This window comes from Sinocyclocheilus rhinocerous, unplaced genomic scaffold (genome assembly GCF_001515625.1).
Source record: "Sinocyclocheilus rhinocerous isolate Xijiao unplaced genomic scaffold, SAMN03320098_v1.1 scaffold706, whole genome shotgun sequence".
In the NCBI taxonomy this organism is placed as follows: domain Eukaryota; kingdom Metazoa; phylum Chordata; class Actinopteri; order Cypriniformes; family Cyprinidae; genus Sinocyclocheilus; species Sinocyclocheilus rhinocerous.
The window spans coordinates 140,129-150,270 of record NW_015632479.1 but is presented as its reverse complement, the minus strand read 5'-3'; the positions used below and the strand labels follow the sequence as shown (position 1 = coordinate 150,270).

Genomic DNA, 10,142 nt, shown 5'->3' with positions numbered 1-10,142 from the left:
TATATATGTGTGTGTGTGTGTGTATACAGTATGTATGTGTGTGTGTATATATATATATGTGTGTGTGTGTGTGTACACACAATTAGTAACATATATTATATACATTATATTATATAAAGTATTTTACAATTTATTGCAGTGCAAATTAAATGATTATATTAATAACTAATTTATAAATTAATAAATAATAATCCTATATATATATATAATTAGTAACATGTATATTATATACATGATATATATACTATTTAGCAATTTACTGTAGTAAATTATTATATATAATTAATTGATTTAATAGTAATGGATGTTTATACATAATTTTAAAAAAACTCAGATTCCTCAATATACAGTGGGTACGGAAAATCCAGGTGTGAAAAACTTGTTGCGTCTTTCCCAAAAAGACTCATGGCTGTATTAGATCAAATGGGTGCTTCTACTAAATACTGAGCAGAGGGTCTGAATACTTAGGACCATGTTATATTTCAGTTTTTCTTTTTTAATAAATTTGCAAAAATGTCAACAATTCTGTGTTTTTCTGTCAATATGGGGTGCTGTGTGTACATTAATGAGGAAAAAAAATTAACTTAAATGATTTTAGCAAATGGCTGCAATATAACAAAGAGTGAAAAATTTAAGGGGGTCTGAATACTTTCCGTACCCACTGTATGAATGGGTCCCTCACACATGAGTCAGTATATCATCTGGGGGTCTACACCAGCAGCAGTGTATATATCAGCTTCTGGTGTTTCTCTCTGTGGCCTCAGTAAGAGCAGAGCTTGAGCCAACAATACACTGTATGGGTCAAAATGATCGATTTTTCTTTTATGCCAAAAATCATTAGGATATTAAGTAAAGATCATGTTTCATGAAGATATTTAGTAAATTTCCTACCGTAAATATATCAAAACTTAATTTTTGATTAGTAATATGCATTGCTAAGAACTTCATTTGGACAACTTTAAAGATCATTTTCTCAATATTTTGATTTTTTTGCACCCTCAGATTCCAGATTTTCCAGAATAGTTGTATCTCAGCCAAACCTAACAAACCATACATCAATGGAAAGATTATTTATTCAGCTTTCAGATGATGCATAAACCTCAATTTCGAAAAATTGACCCTTATGACTGGTTTTGTGCTCCAGGGTCACATGTGTGTGTGCTTTACCTCATCAGGCCCCCTGGTGGAGAGAAGGCGTAGCACTGGAGTGTGGGATGTGTGCTGCGCAGAAGAACAGCCAGCAGAGACGCGGCTCCGGCTCCCAGACTGTGACCGTTGATCACCAGCTTATACTCCTGCAAACACACCTTCATTCAGCGGCCCTTTATGACTGGATAACATCAGCGCAGGAGAAACACACTCACAGGAGCGACGGTGAATGCCTGGCTCAGAATCCCATCGTTCACTAGTCTCTTGTAGATGTAATGAGCAGCTTGAGAAATGCCCTGCGACACACACGGAGACGTTCAGACGCGAGAGAGATCACATGACGGTGCAATGCTGTGACAGATGTGATTGTGTCACCTTGTGAGCGTAGCAGGCTCCTGAAACACCTTCGACAGACAGATTCTCACATTCAGCCGAGAGATCCGTCAACACATCCTGAAAAACCAAACCGCATCAACATGCAGCGAGATCAGTAGTAAAACACTACAATTCTGGCTGATGGCAATAAGCCAATAATTATTATCACGTTATGGATCAAAATCAATAAATGGCCAGTATTAACATTTACACTGTTCTGTCTAAATAAATAACAAATTAAACCACTCAAGTCAATTATTTTAAATGTTACAAGTGGATTTAGGCATTAAGACGTACAATATGAAAATGGATGGATGGATTTTTAACAACTTTTGATTTAAAAATGTATTAAATGTTAGGATTATTAAGATTATTAAATGCTGTAGAAGTGTTGATGTTAACTAATGTAGTTAACCAATGTTAACAAACTGAACCTTACTGTAAAGTGTTACTGATTAGATTTAAATGAGAATGATTACAAAAATAATGCCCATTCAAATAAATCTCAGCTCTCGTTGGAAAGCGACACGATTGGAGGAATCATTACGCAGGATCAGTAACTCTCAACCCTGAATGTGAGTGAGAGTAAAAGCTCAGACCGGAAGAAAAAACTAAAGTGGACTTTTTATGCAAACTATATGAAATGGCTCATTTGAAAATGAAATGACCTCGACAGCAGCGGATTAAAGGTCAGCCAGGAACGACAGGAGTGTGATTTGTTTAGGGAAATATCAGCCTGACCGTCCAGTACAAACAGACTAGTGAACGCTGCTTTATCAAACACGCTAGCTCTTCAGAGCATCCTGATAATGATCTGTGTGTAACTGATGTTTCACACTCACCTTCAGCGACAGTGTTCCCCTCACCGCAACCAGGACCGCCTCTCTCTGATGATCCAACGCCACGGAAAATGGGATCTCGTAGATCTACAACATTAAAAAGACATTGTTGTAGGTTGGACTGCACAATATTGGAAAAAACTGACATTGCGATATTTTGTTTTTCTGCGATATAAGATTTGGAAAGGAAAAAGGAAACGGAAATTTCACCCGATGGCTTGAATAGTTTTATTCGGAAAAAAATTATAATTCTAGGGTGCTTTTTAATTTTTTTTGTGGAACATATCTGCATAAGAAAATAAAAAAGATTAAAATAGAAAAGCTGAAATATTACGTTTTGAGTGTGAAATACTTGTAGGGCGAAAAAACTTGAAAAATTTGGATGTTCATACTTTTTATAAGAACCAACTCAAACCCTTTCTGAAACTATAAAGCTATATTAAAAAAAAAATGCCCAGTGACCAAATACCCACTGTTTTTGACCAATTCCATATGCCTATAAAATAATAATAATAATACTTCGTATTATTTTATTGTAATTATTATTAAATAAAATAAGAAGTGTTATTATTATTTTATAGGCATATTGAATTATTTTATTATATATATATATATATATTATTTAATTGCAATTATTAATAAATAAAATAAATGATTACAAAAATAATGCCCATTCAAATAAATCTCAGCTCTCGTTGGAAAGCGACACGATTGGAGGAATCATTACGCAGGATCAGTAACTCTCAACCCTGAATGTGAGTGAGAGTAAAAGCTCAGACCGGAAGAAAAAACTAAAGTGGACTTTTTATGCAAACTATATGAAATGGCTCATTTGAAAATGAAATGACCTCGACAGCAGCGGATTAAAGGTCAGCCAGGAACGACAGGAGTGTGATTTGTTTAGGGAAATATCAGCCTGACCGTCCAGTACAAACAGACTAGTGAACGCTGCTTTATCAAACACGCTAGCTCTTCAGAGCATCCTGATAATGATCTGTGTGTAACTGATGTTTCACACTCACCTTCAGCGACAGTGTTCCCCTCACCGCAACCAGGACCGCCTCTCTCTGATGATCCAACGCCACGGAAAATGGGATCTCGTAGATCTACAACATTAAAAAGACATTGTTGTAGGTTGGACTGCACAATATTGGAAAAAACTGACATTGCGATATTTTGTTTTTCTGCGATATAAGATTTGGAAAGGAAAAAGGAAACGGAAATTTCACCCGATGGCTTGAATAGTTTTATTCGGAAAAAAATTATAATTCTAGGGTGCTTTTTAATTTTTTTTGTGGAACATATCTGCATAAGAAAATAAAAAAGATTAAAATAGAAAAGCTGAAATATTACGTTTTGAGTGTGAAATACTTGTAGGGCGAAAAAACTTGAAAAATTTGGATGTTCATACTTTTTATAAGAACCAACTCAAACCCTTTCTGAAACTATAAAGCTATATTAAAAAAAAAATGCCCAGTGACCAAATACCCACTGTTTTTGACCAATTCCATATGCCTATAAAATAATAATAATAATACTTCGTATTATTTTATTGTAATTATTATTAAATAAAATAAGAAGTGTTATTATTATTTTATAGGCATATTGAATTATTTTATTATATATATATATATATATTATTTAATTGCAATTATTATTAAATAAAATAATAATATAAAATATAAAATAATTATTATTAAATAAAATATAAAATAATAAAATAACCCTTGTGCACCAATTTAAAAAAGTTACATAGAGGTCCTTAGATGACAAAAATGTCTTAAAAATATTATATTTCAATGTTTTTTAATGAATGATCATAACTACCAAAAAAATCATTCATTTTCAAGATTTTAACACTTTAAATGCCAGTTTGTTTACAAAACTTTTTATGGAAAAAAAAACAATCAATTTATTTTAACATTATTTTTTATGCATTATTATTTTTTGTGCAAAAAAAAAAAACTACCATTCACACACTATTTTCTCAGTAAATACATAAAGAAAGACCATACTCTGATATCCATACCAATACACACACACAATTGTAATTATATAATTTCAATTATTTCTTTTTTTTTCTTTTTTACAGCAGAAGCAAAAAATTTGAAAAGATAATTTGTTCCATCAGATGGAAAATAGCAAAAAGGAAAAAATTAAAAATAGTAAAAAAAAATTAAAGTTTTGCCAACAAAATGAATAATTTTATTATAATAAAATAACTTAAAATAATAAACATGTTATTATAATAATAGGATTTTATTCAGGATGCACTATTTTATGATTAAATATTGTCCTTATTTTGTCCTTAAGGTTCTAACTACATTTTGTTATCTAATGTAAAACAGATTCATGAAAGGAAATGAGGGATAAATATTAAAATTCCAATAAAAATACACATTTTTGACAAAATACATGCTGTTTTCATTGGCACAGCCAAAATGATCTGAAAAAAATAAAATAAAATTAAACAGAGAAAAATGTGCCTAAGGACGCACAAGGGATAAAAAAAGACTTGCATTTTGCTGTAAAATTACAATAATATATATATATATATATGTCTTATTTCTTGATTTTCAAATGGTAAATAATCGACCTTTTTTAATATTGATGAGTTGCCGGCAAATAAAAAAAATAAGCGCTGCTGGTTTCAGAATAAGCCCCACTGAAACACAGTATCATGAACTATGTTTTTGTAAATGCAAAAAAATGGTGCATATATTTATTTAATGAAATCGCAGACTGCACTATCGCATAAAGCCATATCGATATATCGTGCAGCCCTAACTGCAGGCCATCCGCGAGATGTTCACCTGGTTATGAATGCTGATGTGGATGAAGTCTCTGTACTGCAGGCCTGTGCTCTGTAGCATGGAGCTGAAATGACAGCCCAGGTTTTCTCCTCCGATCAGATCGTCCTCCACGTGACGGTTTCGACAGCTGGAGCACACATCAGTGAGTGCATTTCTGTGTTTAACACTGCTATCCTTCAGCTGGCAGATGTCATACGCACCAGTCTCCACTGAGTCTGCAGATCCCCGTGAGTGGGTTTGAGTAGACGTACAGCGGCCATCCGTACGCCGCTGCTGCAAACTGCATACAGTGAGCGGCTTTCTCAAGCTCCACCTCCAGATCTTCCCTCTGAGAACAACAAAACACAGTCAGATCACTGAAGGTGCGCATCCATGAGCTATGTAAAGCCTGACATATGGAATAATAAATTTAAAAAAATAAAATATAATAATAATAATAATTTATAATAATAATAATAAAATCTAATTTTTTTAAATGAAAAAAAAAAGTTTGCATGTGTGTTTTTTTTGTCGAGTATCATATTTGATGCATCAGGCTTTTATGGCTAATATAGTCTCAAAGAGTGAGAATATGGAGGAAAAATATTAATTTGCTGCAGATTCTGACTGCTTACTTGATCAAAATCAGTCAAGATTTGACACGAGAAGCTCACGTGAAGCTGTACAATTACACTAAAAGAGCTCTATAATGCAGCAGGTGTTATAGGTTTGTTAGACAGTAATGCAGCATGTGTCAGAGCTGCAGACTCACTATCGGGGGGGACGGTTTGTGGGACAGGACCTCATCAGGGTCCCGGCAGTGCTCCACTTTGTCCTGTTCCTGATGCAGAAGAGACAGACCAGCGGCGATGTCACTGGGAACCAGGTCTGTGTCCTGGAAACAAGACCGTCGGGTTAGCATCTCCGCTAGGGATCGGGGTTATCATCACTAACTAACTAACTATAAAAAAACAAACACTTTTGTTACTTGAAATAAAACGTTCACAGGAAGTAAAATGAAACATTACAAAGCACTGGTAACACTTTACAATAAGGTTCCATTTATTAACATTAGCTAACATATACTAACAATGAAAAATACTTCATACAGAGATCCATACTGACTGAACACAACCGCCATTTTGGCCGCTCGCGCCGCGGACAGCAGACGATGGCGACTCTCTCCTAGAAAACTCTGGAAGAGGGGAAAAGAGTGTCCAATAACAAGCTCAACAGGCGAACAACTGATTTAGGACATTTTAGACTGTACTACCAAGTCAATATGAAGCTTTTTCTGAAGCGCAGCGAAGTCTCGGTCATTCATGGAGGTCAGTATGTTTGCCAGGAGCCCGAGAGACGTTCCAATACCCTGAAAACAACAACAACTGATTCAGAATCAAGAGTGATTTTCACACACTACAACTCCAGACCAAAGGAGTGATAGAGGTCGAGTTTCATTGTAAGAGTGTGTACTGTAGTCCAGACCTTTTTATCAGGTTGTGGAAGAGCGTAAAAGCCAATCAGAGACGCCCATATGAGTTCAGCAGCCTCAAGCCACAGACCTAATAAACACAAACATGCTACATTATACATTTATAATAACAGACACGTTTAGCCCTCGGATGATGACCAAATGATCCAAACATATAATGCAATGCAATCCAATGATTGAGAGCTGAAGAAATAAAGGCTCCTCAGAAGATGTGAGATGTTCTGGAGGCTTGTGAAGATCATTCCTCCGCTGAGGAACAGTGAAAGTAAAGCTTCTGGAAACAAACGCTCCTCAAAAGATCCTGAGGATCAGATTTGAGACTCTAAAACATGATTGATGGAGAATCAAGTAAAGCTGAGCTGCTTCAGTCCAGTAAGTGTTCATCTGGAGATATTACTGCAGTTATTCTGACGCTTACTTGATCAAAATCAGTCAAGATTTGACACGAGAAGCTCACGTGAAGCTGTACAATTACACTAAAAGAGCTCTATAATGCAGCAGGTGTTATAGGTTTGTTAGACAGTAATGCAGCAGCATGTGTCAGAGCTGCAGACTCACTATCGGGGGGGACGGTTTGTGGGACAGGACCTCATCAGGGTCCCGGCAGTGCTCCACTTTGTCCTGTTCCTGATGCAGAAGAGACAGACCAGCGGCGATGTCACTGGGAACCAGGTCTGTGTCCTGGAAACAAGACCGTCGGGTTAGCATCTCCGCTAGGGATCGGGGTTATCATCACTAACTAACTAACTATAAAAAAACAAACACTTTTGTTACTTGAAATAAAACGTTCACAGGAAGTAAAATGAAACATTACAAAGCACTGGTAACACTTTACAATAAGGTTCCATTTATTAACATTAGCTAACATATACTAACAATGAAAAATACTTCTGAAGCGTTTATTAAATCTTAGCTGATGTTAATTTCAACATTTACTAATGCTTTATTAAAATCAGAAGTTGTATCTATTAATGCTATCTAATGTACCTGAGCTCATATGAACTAATAATGATGCAACTAATGTTAACAAAGATTAAATACTGTAACAAATAATGAGAAATAATAATGCATTAAATACAGTTAACAAATGGAATGTTATTGTAAAGTGCATTTCTGTTTAATTTAAACTGCTAAAATACTAAAATGACTCAAATAAATAAATAAATAGATAAAATAGATAAATATTAATAATAATGATATAGAGATATTAGAATAGACTAATTAAAATTTTAAAAACACAATAAAATTATTATTAAATTATATAAGTAAAAACAGAATTCATTCATTCATTCGAAATATTAAAAAAAACTATATATCAGTGATATTAAAATAACACTAGAAGAGATTCACAATATAATCTGTATCATTTAGGTTACTGGCCAATATTGTAGAGTTTTTTTTAGATGCATCGCTATTGTCTGACATTGTATATTTCTTTATTTATACATATAGAATACATCACTTAAAGTTAAACTTTAAAAACACTCATAATTTAATAGCAAAATCAAAAAAAAAATGCATTTTTCATACTGTACATTATAATTTTGTGATACCTAAATTCACTTGTACAATTTAAACAATTCATTTCAGTTTAAAGTGATTTATTTTTAATTCATTTAGACGATATAAGATCATTTTAGTATCAGTTATTTATTGATTAACGGCTATAACATATTGACATAATAATTACAACTTAATGGTATCAGTAAGAATTTTAGGTAACGCTTCACAATAAAGTTAAAATTAGTTTGCATTAGTTAACTAGCATGAACTAAACGATTCACGCTTTGTTATGCTAGTTAATGAAAATACAACGGTTAATTCAGGATCATTAAAAGATATTAACAGATACAACTTTAGATTTTATTAAAGGGATAGTTCACCCAAAAATGAAAATTCTGTCATTATTTACTCACACTCGTGTCGTTCCAAACCTGTAAGACCTCTGTTCATCTTCAGAACACAAATTAAGATATTTTTGATGCATTCTGAAAGCTCTGCATAGACAGCAAGGGTGCTATCCCAAGCGTTTCTTTTGCACACAAAAAGTATCCTCGTAGCTTCGTAATATTACGGTTGAACCCCTGATGTCACACGGATTATTTTAACGATCTCCTTGCTACATTTCTGAGCCTTGATCGTGGTAGTTACATTGCCGTCTATGGAGGGTCAGAGAGCTCTCGGAATTCATCAAAAACATCTTAATTTGTGTTCTGAAGATGAACCACGGAGGTCTTACGGGTTTGGAACGACACGAGGGCGAGTAATTAATGACAGAATTTTCATTTTTGGGTGAACTATTCCTTTAATGCATTAGCAAACGCTGAAATTAAGATTAATAAATGCTTTAGAAGTATAAACTAATGTAGTTAACTTATTGTAAAGTGAGCTGAGCACACACACACACACACACACAGGCACAGTGCTTTCAAAACTGAGCACAAACACTGGGTTTGGAGGATTATCCAAAGCTAATATTCCAAACATTAAAGCTCTGCATAGACAGCAAGGGTGCTATCCCAAGCGTTTCTTTTGCACACAAAAAGTATCCTCGTAGCTTCGTAATATTACGGTTGAACCCCTGATGTCACATGGATTATTTTAACGATCTCCTTGCTACATTTCTGAGCCTTGATCGTGGTAGTTACATTGCCGTCTATGGAGGGTCAGAGAGCTCTCGGAATTCATCAAAAACATCTTAATTTGTGTTCTGAAGATGAACCACGGAGGTCTTACGGGTTTGGAACGACACGAGGGCGAGTAATCAATGACAGAATTTTCATTTTTGGGTGAACTATTCCTTTAATGCATTAGCAAACGCTGAAATTAAGATTAATAAATACTTTAGAAGTATAAACTAATGTAGTTAACTTATTGTAAAGTGAGCTGAGCACACACACACACACACACAGGCACAGTGCTTTCAAAACTGAGCACAAACACTGGGTTTGGAGGATTATCCAAAGCTAATATTCCAAACATTAACCAACCCGTGAGTCATTCTGTGCCAGCTTCCTGTAAAAGACATTCTATCACACAAATAATAATGTGTTCATTGTGCCATCTCAAGACAAAATTAACTCATTTTGATTAAGAATCCTAATGGGTTGACAGTTTTAGAGTTTAATCTGACTTTATAAGCTTGTGCACAAGGTCATGAAACTACAAGGTGCCTAATAGAAAAAAATTTAATGCTTAATATTTTTACACATATTCAGTTTTCAGTTATTATCATCATAACAATAATCAACCATTCTAAAAAATAACAGAATATGACACAAACATGATGAGACTTTAAATTATCCTCGCACAGGATAAGTGATGCCAAGTTATTTTGATTTACGGAATAGATCATTACTTTGACATTTGTGACCCTGGAGCACAAAACCAGTCATAAGGGTCAATTTTTTGAAATTGGGATGTATACATCATCTGAAAGCTGAATAAATAATCTTTCCATTGATGTATGGTTTGTTAGGATAGGACAATATTTGG

The 10,142-nt window shown here is 34.2% G+C and overlaps 1 pseudogene; it reads right to left on the bottom strand.

Moving 5' to 3' along the window:
• LOC107742594 (sn1-specific diacylglycerol lipase beta-like) overlaps positions 1 to 10,142 on the bottom strand; it is a 17,944-nt pseudogene that overhangs the window by 5,127 nt on the left and 2,675 nt on the right.